The 12,198-nt window shown below is 44.8% G+C and overlaps 2 non-coding genes across 2 annotated transcripts; both read left to right on the forward strand.

The window, feature by feature from the left end:
- The first annotated feature begins 7,577 nt into the window (after positions 1–7,577).
- On the forward strand, positions 7,578–7,650 carry Trnar-ccu. Its single transcript has one exon. It is a non-coding gene; the product is annotated as a tRNA-Arg (tRNA).
- A 502-nt stretch (positions 7,651–8,152) lies between these two features.
- On the forward strand, positions 8,153–8,225 carry Trnar-ccu. Its single transcript has one exon. It is a non-coding gene; the product is annotated as a tRNA-Arg (tRNA).
- The last annotated feature ends 3,973 nt before the right edge of the window (positions 8,226–12,198 follow it).

Consider the following 12,198-nt stretch of genomic DNA (forward strand, 5'->3'; position numbering starts at 1 on the left):
CCATCACCCTTAAGAGTCTACTTCTACCGGACGATGACCTCTACCCTACCACGAAACGAAATGCCGTAACCTGGCTGAAAGGACAAGCAATATATTATATTATTGCAAACTCAGAACGTAGTATTGGAGACTTTTCGACATATTTACAGACACAGCACGATGGACTTCGCAAATTTCCACATTATAAACAGGTATACGCAAATTTTCTCATCAAAGCGATCATGGATCCCCCACAGACTTGGCGGGTGTAAAGCTAAGATTAGACAAGACAGGAAAGTAAAGAGAAGAGACCACATGATGAAACAGGACGCACTCGCAACGGAGTGAACACATTGCAACCCGAGAAACCGACCTTACAGTTTCCCGACGTACGAGGGCCACTAAGGTACGGTTGCCAAGGGTAATTCGAGAACAATCACGAACCAACACAATGCCGATGGAGGCGGCACATACAGAGGATTTCTTCCCGGAGATGGCATTCATGAGTCGAAGCCACTCATCCCTTTTGTTCTCATTTACTTTATGTTATAACATTTACACAAAAAAAAAAAAAAAAAAAAAAAAAATTACAGCGTAGAAGCTAGCCGACGAAGGCAGAAAAGGTGAGCGATTGGATGGGCTATGTGGGGAGAAGGGAGGCCCAAAAGAAAATAAATAAAAAAAACAAAAAAGAAAAAAAAAGAAAAAAAAAAAAAGGGGTATGATTCCTGCTTTGGGTGCAGGAGGTCAAAAAGACAAATAAAAAAAAAAATGGATAAGGCATCGGTCTCCTAAACCGGGGATTGTGGGTTCGAGTCCCACCAGAGGTACACGTTTTACTCACTGGGGAAAAATCACTCTCACCACATACAGCTGTAATAGTTGAGAAAGCTGGCATTTCTGAGTGCTTACAGGTATCACAGGTATGACGTCGATATGAAAATACGCACTTACTGACAACCAGAAACGAAACGACGGCCATTATCAATCGACCTATTAGCTGCGGAAGTGTTTCAAAGCTTGATGGCGCTGTGAAAGGAAACGCTATTTTAAAATTACTTGTTGGTAAACGGTATGACCCATATGAATAGTCACTTACCTGTCTTGTGTGCAGGACTTAGAGTTCAGAAAGGGAATAGCCTAAGACGGCAGGTATAAGAATTGCCTGCAGAAAGTAGGTGCCTGGACTTCGATACGTCTGAGTACGTACAGGCACACAGGAAAGGCTCATGCGACGTCCTGACACTCTGCAGACGTAGAGTAGCGCATCAGGAAGGGTACACTTGGCAAGTGTTGATTTGAGCAAGCACACCGCCAGTTAAACGGCAGTCAGCCTCTGTGGCCTAATGGAACAGTCGGCTTTTGGCGGCCGTGGTGTGCGGACCTCCGGCGTGTGCTGTGGGCTGCGGTCTGCTGCGCTCCGCTCGGTAAGTCAAGCGCCTGTTGCAGTAGTTACTGCGTTATTTGAGACTCTTGATGGATTCATATTAGAAGGAGAGATGGATCAGCCTAATAGGAGAGACACATTGAAATTTGTTTTTGACCAGAAAGGGCAGAGACCGAATTCGTTCGAAATTGAGACGTGGTTAGAAGAAGTTGTGAAAATTTCGTTTGAGGATATTATAGGTATTCACCTTTCAATTGTGAGTAGTGTTGTGTATGTCAAGCTTAAAAACACGGAATTGTGTGACAAAATTGTTGAATCTAGTGGCGGAACATTTAAGTTCAAACATCACGATGGCAATGTTAGTGAAGTTCGTGTTACGCATGCTGGCTTTGGATTAAGAACTGTCCGTATCTTTGAGCTACCATTTGAAATCACCGCTGAGCAGATCAACTCCGTGATAGCTCCTTATGGGAGAATAATTAGCAATTTTGCAGAAAAGTGGTCTCCTGCTCACAAGTTCCCCGTCTTGAATGGTATCAGGCAACTGCGAGTGGATTTACACAAGCACATACCCTCGTATATAAATGTTTGTGGTTATCGGGCTATAGTCATATATGATGGGCAGCCAAGAACCTGCGTGTCTTGCGGCGGCACAGGCCATGTCCGCTCGCAGTGTATACAACGCCGAGTGGCCCAGCTACCTGCGGGCGAAGCAGTGAGACCCCCGGCCATGTCAACGTTGCCTGTAACTTATGCAGCGGCAGCCGCTGGACAACTCCATACGCGTGACGCTCCTGACGCTACTCGGGACGCTACCCAGGATGATGCAGCTCGCGACAATGAAGTGATAATGGAAGTTAGCGACTCGACGGGGACAACACAGCCAAAGAGTCAAGAAAAAGAACCAAATATCTCTGTTCAAATAGAACAAACTCCTGAACCGGTTATAGTCCTTCAGAATGAGAAGTCTCCAGAAAACCACAAGGAAATCAACCCATCACTTGCCAGAGAACAAGACCGAGCGCAAGAAACCCAAGATGTAATGGAAAACGATGAAACCTCCCCAAGAGTCAGTCCTCCAAGGAAACATAAAAAGAGGAGACTAGCTCATAAGGGAGCTGAACAACTGGCACCCCCTTTGCGAGAAAAAGCAAAGCAGATTAGCAACAAACTGCATGAAGAACAACATCGTAATCCGGTTCTGAGTATGGAGGCACCTGACCCCTTGCAAGCCAAATCAAATACACCATGCCCCATGTCAACGGAGCAGTCGTCAAACGAGAGGTTGAAGCTGATAGTAAATTTCGATGCAGACAAGGTTTTCCCTGATACCAGAAATGCAGAAAAAGAGACATCGAAAGCTAATCAACACAAAACCTGGGCTGATGAATCGGATGAAATGCATCAAGATGAAGAATTGAACGAAACTGGAGGAACGGAACAGACTTCTGCCCCAAGAGATCAACTGAAGGCGATGAATACATCATTGCCGGAACATACATGTGAAAAAGGATTTTCCTCCGACAGCACTTCGTATGACGAATATTGACTTCGGTAATGAATAGGACAATATGAACGCAGCGCAAGCCTACAAAATCGCTACGTTGAACATTAATAAGATACGCTCCTCCCTGCATTTACAACATCTGCAAGACTTTCTATACGCTGCTGACGTTGATATACTACTGTTACAGGAAGTAACAGATATTAAACTAGAAAACATACGTGGATACAACGCCACAATAAACCCCGGTTACGGTGCAGAGCTGGGAACCGCAATTCTCACGAAAGAAGGCATCCGTGTCACACAAACAGCAAAACTTGAAAACAGCAGAGGGGTTGCAGTGACTGTTAACAATGCCCGCATCATCAACGTTTATGCACCGTCAGGCAACAATAACAGGCGTGCTAGAGCGGATTTTTTTAGAAGGGAAATCGTTCATCTCTTCGGTACACGTCAAGATTATATAATCCTAGCCGGCGATTTTAATTCTGTCCTTAGCCCGAAAGACCAGACACCGAATTTCAACAAGTCCGTAGAACTGGAAAGAATAGTCCACCAAATGCAGTTAACCGATACCTGGGAACATACCCATGGCGCACAGGCCGGTTTCACATATTTTAACAGTCACTCAGCAAGCAGGTTAGACAGAATTTACGTGTCGTCCAACCTTAAGAACCATGTACTCCAGTCTGAGGTCTGGCCCACTATGTTTTCTGACCATGCCGCGTACATCACCACAGTAAATTTGGAAAAACAAGAGACTTACCGAGCGAGGGGCATATGGAAACTCAACATTACACATCTCCAAGATGAGGAATGTCGCGTAGCATTTACTAATGTGTGGCAAGAATGCGAGAAACGATTCCCGCGATACAGTTCTGCCATAGCTTGGTGGTTACAATGTGCGAAGCCTAAAATAAGAAGAATGCTGATGGATTACTCGCGACAGAAAAGTTTCTGGATTAAAAAGACGACTGAATTTTATTTTAGCTGCCTTAGAGACCTGTACACCTTGGACACACGATTAATGGAGAACTTTAGCCGGATTCAGAAAGTCAAAGCAAAACTTTTGGCGCTGAAGCGGCGACAGTCAGAAGGTTTTAAAGTCAGAGCGAGACTCCACAACATTGTAGAAGGGGAAGAAACGGCTATGTACCATGTAATGCGTGAGAATAAGAGAGGAAAGAGAAAAATACTGACAGAAGTTAAGTTACCTGATGGGACCAGGCACACAAAACAGCATGAAATTCAAAACGCTGTTCATAAATATATCTCAGATATGATGTCCACCAAACCTACCGTCGACGAGGCGCGGCGTGATCTTGTTAGAAACGTATCAGGACGAATTAGTACAGAGCAAGTAGAAAATCTCATGGCCGAAATAGAAGAGGACGAATTGAAAGACGCAATAGCACAGAGTCCTAAAAATAAGTCTCCAGGACCTGACGGTATCCCCGTGGAATTCTACCAAGTGTTCTGGCCACAAATGAAAAGCAAGTTGCTATGTATGTACAACGAAATCATGAGTGGCACTGTTGCCGCTCCCAAAGAATTTCCTGAAGGGATCATAGTTCTAATTCCTAAAAACTCACTTAGCAAAGCGATTGAAAACCTTCGCCCAGTAACATTACTCAACAGTGATTACAAAATTATGGCCCGCGTATTAGCAAGAAGAATAAAAATGGTTATTAACTCTGTAACTGGCACGTACCAAACATGTGTAGGCAAAGACAGAAACATCTATCAGAATATATGCGAATATAGGGATATAATATCAACCGCAAATGTATGCCGAATAAAATGTGCTTTAGTGTCATTAGACTTCGAGAAGGCGTTTGACAGGGTCGATCATAAGTATCTTCTTGGTATCATGGAAGTAATGGGATTCCCACCACGATTCGTGAGGATTATTCAACAAATTCTGAAAAACAGTGTAGCACGAATAATGATAAACGGGCAACTAAGTAGAGAGATTGAATTGACTGGATCCGTACGTCAAGGTTGCCCAATGTCAATGGCCCTTTTCGCAATAGCAATAGAACCTCTCCTCGCGACACTCACGCATCACCTGCAAGGATTGTGTATAAACGGCAAGAAAATAGTGTGCAACGCCTACGCAGATGATGTGGGCGTCCTGGTTATAAATGAAGATGAAGTGGCGAAAGCTCTTCAGATTGTACACACATATGAACTTGCTTCTGGCGCCAAACTAAATAAAAGGAAGTCAGGCATCATGAACGTAGGCAGAGGAATATCCATGCAAAATCGGGGACAATTGACGGAAGTATCCACATTGAAATGTTTGGGTATTGAATTTAGGAGCAACATCCAACACACTATTGCTGTCAATTATAAAAAACTACTTGCAAGCATACGAGCATCTGTGCAAGGAAACAGTATGAGGCAACTGGACGAGATACAGAAAATCAAACTAGTAAATGTGTATATAACATCCAAACTTAACTATGTTGTCCAAGCTTTTCCGATGCCATTAGAAACAGCCAGAAGAATTTTATCCGCGATAGGAAGCTTTGTATGCCAAGGCAACATTTTCAAAGTGAAGTTCAATACACTAACACTCCCAACAAGGAAAGGAGGTTTAAACCTTGTTGATGTCAGTTACAGGTCACGAGCGTTATATGTGTGTCGAATGTGCAAGCAATGGAAACAGATGCCCGACAGCTTAACGGCCCACTTGCTGAATGAAATTGCTCCAACAAGCATGCAGCCGCCTATAGATGTGAAGCATATACCAGCTGGTCTTTGTCACCTGAAAACTTTTCTCGTTGAGTACAGTTATATCTCCTCGAGGCTCTCAGAACAGCAGTTGAAGAGAGTAAAGGACATCTATACATATTTGATGGAAGCTAAGGACGGAAATATTATTGAAAGAAAATACCCCAACAACGACTGGTCTGCAATTTGGAAAAATATCGACGATCGGAACTTACCCTCTAAGGTGAAAGCAACTTGGTATAATGCAGTCAACAGGAAAATTTCAACTAATTCCAAATTGCACGCTATACATCTCACAAATTCTCCCTTGTGCGCGTCATGTAACCTTCTTGACACTGAAGAACACCGATTCGTGTGTGAAAGAGTAAGAGACATATGGCATATAGTTAAGCAGAAATTAGCGACCGTTAACAGAACGTCTCCAACCGTTTTCACCGCCGCAGATTTTCTGACTCCAGACGCAGTGCCATACCCTGATACGAAAAGAAATGCTGTTAACTGGCTAAAAGGGCACACTGTGCACTATATCTTGAAGGCAGAAAATAAAAGCAAAGAAGATTATTGGGTGTATCTAACGACTCAGCATCATCATCTCATGCGGACAAAAGACTACAAAAAAAATTACGCATGCTTCCTAAATAGAATCATGGAATAAAATTAAACAGAGAACAATAGACAGATTAAGATTGGTACGGAATTCAGAGATGTCAGCCTTGCACGATTACAGATACCTGGAACCGGAATATCTTCGATCCTTCCACGAGACACAGCAGAAAAGAAATCAAGTCCGTGGCAAGACGCACAGGACTATATCCTCATGAAGAAATTAGACATCAAGTTTTATGTATTGTATTTTTTTTTAATTATCTTATGCCATACACGGAGAAGTTTTAAGTTCTAAAAAAACGTTCTTCAAGGGGTTGCAAGATTTTATGTTTTCCTTATGAAGATGAGAGACTTCACGCATCAGTTTATTTTAATATACTTATCTTTCCATTAGCAAGAGGAAGATTCATTATCTTTAATTAATATTAAGAAGAAACATTTATTTCTCACTTCTGTTAGCTAAGGTAATTTAGACATCCAGCTTACAGAAAAAAAAATTAAGAAGCCGAAAAAAAAAAAAAAAAAAAAAAAGTACAAAACAAGAAAAAGTGGCCGAGCACTCGCAAACAGTAAGAAAAATGAGGACTTGGCATCAAAAACATAAAAAAAGTACATACAATAAAAAAAGTAAAAAAAAGGTTGGTAGAAGGATGGACTCATAATAACAATGATAATAATAATAAACACGACAAAAGCAAAGAGGCTAGCCGAAGAAGGCAAAGCAAGGTGAGCGTTTGGAAGGGCTGTGAGGGGAGAAGGGAGGCCCTAAAACACAAACAAAAAAAAAAAAAAAAAAAAAAAAAAATGGATAAGGCATCGGTCTTCTAAACCGGGGATTGTGGGTTCGAGTCCCACCAGAGGTACACGTTTTACTCACTGGGGAAAAATCACTCTCACCACATACAGCTGTAATAGTTGAGAAAGCTGGCATTTCTGAGTGCTTACAGGTATCACAGGTATGACGTCGATATGAAAATACGCACTTACTGACAACCAGAAACGAAACGACGGCCATTATCAATCGACCTATTAGCTGCGGAAGTGTTTCAAAGCTTGATGGCGCTGTGAAAGGAAACGCTATTTTAAAATTACTTGTTGGTAAACGGTATGACCCATATGAATAGTCACTTACCTGTCTTGTGTGCAGGACTTAGAGTTCAGAAAGGGAATAGCCTAAGACGGCAGGTATAAGAATTGCCTGCAGAAAGTAGGTGCCTGGACTTCGATACGTCTGAGTACGTACAGGCACACAGGAAAGGCTCATGCGACGTCCTGACACTCTGCAGACGTAGAGTAGCGCATCAGGAAGGATACACTTGGCAAGTGTTGATTTGAGCAAGCACACCGCCAGTTAAACGGCAGTCAGCCTCTGTGGCCTAATGGATAAGGCATCGGTCTCCTAAACCGGGGATTGTGGGTTCGAGTCCCACCAGAGGTACACGTTTTACTCACTGGGGAAAAATCACTCTCACCACATACAGCTGTAATAGTTGAGAAAGCTGGCATTTCTGAGTGCTTACAGGTATCACAGGTATGACGTCGATATGAAAATACGCACTTACTGACAACCAGAAACGAAACGACGGCCATTATCAATCGACCTATTAGCTGCGGAAGTGTTTCAAAGCTTGATGGCGCTGTGAAAGGAAACGCTATTTTAAAATTACTTGTTGGTAAACGGTATGACCCATATGAATAGTCACTTACCTGTCTTGTGTGCAGGACTTAGAGTTCAGAAAGGGAATAGCCTAAGACGGCAGGTATAAGAATTGCCTGCAGAAAGTAGGTGCCTGAACTTCGATACGTCTGAGTACGTACAGGCACACAGGAAAGGCTCATGCGACGTCCTGACACTCTGCAGACGTAGAGTAGCGCATCAGGAAGGGTACACTTGGCAAGTGTTGATTTGAGCAAGCACACCGCCAGTTAAACGGCAGTCAGCCTCTGTGGCCTAATGGATAAGGCATCGGTCTCCTAAACCGGGGATTGTGGGTTCGAGTCCCACCAGAGGTACACGTTTTACTCACTGGGGAAAAATCACTCTCACCACATACAGCTGTAATAGTTGAGAAAGCTGGCATTTCTGAGTGCTTACAGGTATCACAGGTATGACGTCGATATGAAAATACGCACTTACTGACAACCAGAAACGAAACGACGGCCATTATCAATCGACCTATTAGCTGCGGAAGTGTTTCAAAGCTTGATGGCGCTGTGAAAGGAAACGCTATTTTAAAATTACTTGTTGGTAAACGGTATGACCCATATGAATAGTCACTTACCTGTCTTGTGTGCAGGACTTAGAGTTCAGAAAGGGAATAGCCTAAGACGGCAGGTATAAGAATTGCCTGCAGAAAGTAGGTGCCTGGACTTCGATACGTCTGAGTACGTACAGGCACACAGGAAAGGCTCATGCGACGTCCTGACACTCTGCAGACGTAGAGTAGCGCATCAGGAAGGGTACACTTGGCAAGTGTTGATTTGAGCAAGCACACCGCCAGTTAAACGGCAGTCAGCCTCTGTGGCCTAATGGCAGTTCCGCTTTAGACGCCGTGCAGTGTGGACGTGCCTAGTCTTCCGCTCCGCCGTAGCGTTACGTATAGTGGACTATCGTTTTTGTTTACGTGTTGTGTTGCAACTTCTGTGAGTGTTTCTCCGTCGTTGTTTCGTACCTTGTGTTACTTTCTGTCCTTATTTCAGTGTTTTTTGTGTAGCGGTTTCGACCGCATATTTTGAAAATGTCGTCCCAGGTTATTCCTCGTCAGGCTACAGTTAGTTTTGCTTTTGACAAGTCAACCCGCCATGTGCAACCTAGTTCTCTTGAGATTCATGATTGGTTGGTAGATACCTTTGGTGTTCATTCGGATCAGGTGCACACTGCTTATTTTGATACCGAACTGTATGTTTTCTTTGTTAAGTTTATGGACCCACTTCAGGTTGATAAAATTCTTTCTAAATACGGTCATCAAGTTCTCTTTCGGCATCGGGATGATTCTGTAAGTACCGTGCTGCTTTCCAATGCTTCCATTACGTACACCAGTGTTCGTGTTTACAACCTTCCACTGGAGGTGGATAATGTCTATCTTAAGGAGGGTCTACAGAAGTATGGTGATGTAAAGAGCATTCGCCTTGAACGCTGGTCAAGCCAACATCGCCTGCAATGTTACAGTGGTATTCGTTCAGTCGAAATGCACGTTAAGCAGAATATTCCATCTCACCTGCAGATCGGTGGATATCGTGTCCATGTAACATATAGTGGTCAGGTTGGCACCTGTTTTTTGTGCAATGAAAGTGGTCACGTGCGTACCGACTGTCCGCGGAGAGTTTTTGTTTTAAAAAATTCTCTCGAACAGCGTCGCAAGTTAACGGTCGCTGACCTCGTTGCAGGTGGTTCTGCTCTTGGTGTAGCACAGTCCAGTGGTAGTAGCGCCCCTCCACAGGTTTTGCGCACCGCTGATACAGAATTTCCTCCTTTGCGTGCTAAATCTGATGTTGTTCCGTCTGTCCCTCAGGTGGGTGTGCCACTTTTGAATAATAAGAGGCGTCGCCCACACGATGGAAATAGTACGGATGAGGATCTCCCTGAGATGCCCCAGTCCGAGCGACCGGCATCCTCCGAGCCACTGTGTACTGTAGCTGCTCCCTGCCCTCCTGAGGTAGCGGTTCCGGTGGCGGCTGCTGGCGCCCCTCCGGCCTCCGACGCAGCTTCTCTCGAGTCGGGTCGTCGGTCGGGCCTGTTGGCGCCGTCTTCCGAACCGACTTCGATGTCACAACAAGTGGAGCCGCGACAACTTCCTGCTTCGCTGCCCCATACCTCTGCCAGCGGAGCTGCTCCGCTTCCTTCCAACTCTGCGGCCTCGGACCTTCCCGCTCACGTTTCGCCTCCGTGCAGTCCATGTTTGCCGGAAGCTAGTGCAGGTGTTGACCATTCCGTTTTGTCGGATGTTTCCCCCGCGACCCCGGATCCCGCATGTGGACCGGCGCGGGTGGTGTCGGATACAGAACTTGACCCTCCTACGTCACCGGCGGCTGAAGCTTCCTTGCCCGTCAGCCGACGCAAGTTACGCGTTCAGCCGAACGTTAATGCTGTTCGTAAAAAACCGAAACGTAAGGGATCCGCGGAACGGGGTAGCAGTCCCCCTCCCTCGGATGCCTCTGTCACCCCTGCTATGGACTGTGACGCTGGTGCGTCGGTGTAGGTGATTTGTTTTCTCGCTTTTCTCTCTATGGTTCAAGCATACACCTTTCTTACCTTAAATGTTAACCGTATTGAGTCCGACGTTCGCATTGCCTCTTTGCGGCAGTTTATTTACGACGCCTGTGCGGACGTAGTGTTTTTGCAGGAAGTGTTGTTTTCTGATCTCTCTCTACCTGGATTTCAAACTGTTTTTAATGTCGCGCCGGAATATTCAACAGGAACTGCTCTTTTCTTTCGAGAGGGCATTCCTATTACTGACATTGAATTCCTTGACTCTGGCCGTGGGATTGGTTGTCGTCTTTTTGATCTCCGCCTCGTTGTTTTGTATGCCCCCTCTGGTTCGGGTCACACTGTGGCTCGATCGCGCTTTTATAAAGAAGAGCTTATTTATCTTTTGCGCCAGAGTCCTCGGAGTCTCCTGCTCGGAGGCGATTTTAATTGTGTTTTACGCCCTGCAGACCAGTCCCCCAATTTTAATTATTGCCGTGATTTACATGACTTAGTTCGTACGATGCATCTGCGTGATGTTTGGGAACACAAATATCCAACCCTGGTGAAATATACGTTTTTTACCGCGTCCTCATGCAGTAGACTCGACAGATTCTATTTATCTGATTTTTTATGTGATAAAATTCTTTCTGTCGATGTTATTCCTACTAGTTTTTCTGACCATTGTGCTTTTACTGCAACTGTAAATCTTAGTCGCCAACCTGCAAAACTTTATCGTTCCCAGTGGATGTTAAATGTTTCCCACCTTGCCGACAGTGCTATGGATGATGTTATAAGTGGCGTGTGGGAGCGATGTCTTCGCTCTGTCCCGCGATACCCCTCCTTGCTGGTTTGGTGGACTGCGTTTGCCAAGCCCAAGATTCGTCAGACTTTGATTTTCTACTGTGCTGCTAGGACGCGTGATTTTAAGAACACGTATGAATATTACTACTCTGTCCTGCGTGAACTATATGACGCGGCGGGTACCTCTCCACTGCGGATCCATGATGTTCGTCGTATTAAAGCCAAGCTCTTGAGCCTTAAACGACGACAGATGGATGGTCTGCGAGTTAAGTCGAAACCTCACTCTCTTGTTGAAGGTGAACTGACATCCTTGTACCACCTGCTACGGCATCAGACTCGTCGTCGTCGCTCCTTCATCTCTTCTCTTACGGTGGATGATGGGCGACAGCTTAGTGCACAGGAGGAAATGGTTCGTGCTCTTCATCAGTATTACACTAGTCTCTATTCTGCCGATGATTCTGGTGAGTCTCTTTCGGATGATGTCTTTGGGGATCTAACTGCGACGATCGCGCCTGACGCGAACGGCGAATTTCTCCGGGAGTTCCAGGTAGATGATGTTTTCGATTTTATTGCTCGCTCTCCGTCCAGTAAATCGCCGGGTCCAGACGGCCTGCCTAAAGAATTTTATCTCCGTTTTTGGCCTCTTTTGGGTGGCATTTTTACGCAGATTTTAAATGAGATTGTCAGGGGGATGGATGTGCCTGCCGATTTTAAAGTAGGGAAAATTGTTTTAATTCCGAAGTCCTCTGGTCGTTTATCTGCTGCCAATCTTCGTCCGCTCACATTGCTGAATTTTGACTATAAGACAGCTGCTAGAGCGCTCAATAGCCGGTTGTCTTCTCTGCTTCGGGGTGTGATTGGTGCACATCAATGTTGTTTTCATGATAGATCTATTCTGACACCAGTAGCCGAATATCGGGATGTTGTCTCGGTTGCGGCGGTTACAAACGTACATTGTGCCTTTGCCTTCCTTGATTTTTATAAGGCTTTTGATCA

This window comes from Schistocerca piceifrons, chromosome 1 (assembly GCF_021461385.2).
Source record: "Schistocerca piceifrons isolate TAMUIC-IGC-003096 chromosome 1, iqSchPice1.1, whole genome shotgun sequence".
NCBI lineage: Eukaryota > Metazoa > Arthropoda > Insecta > Orthoptera > Acrididae > Schistocerca > Schistocerca piceifrons.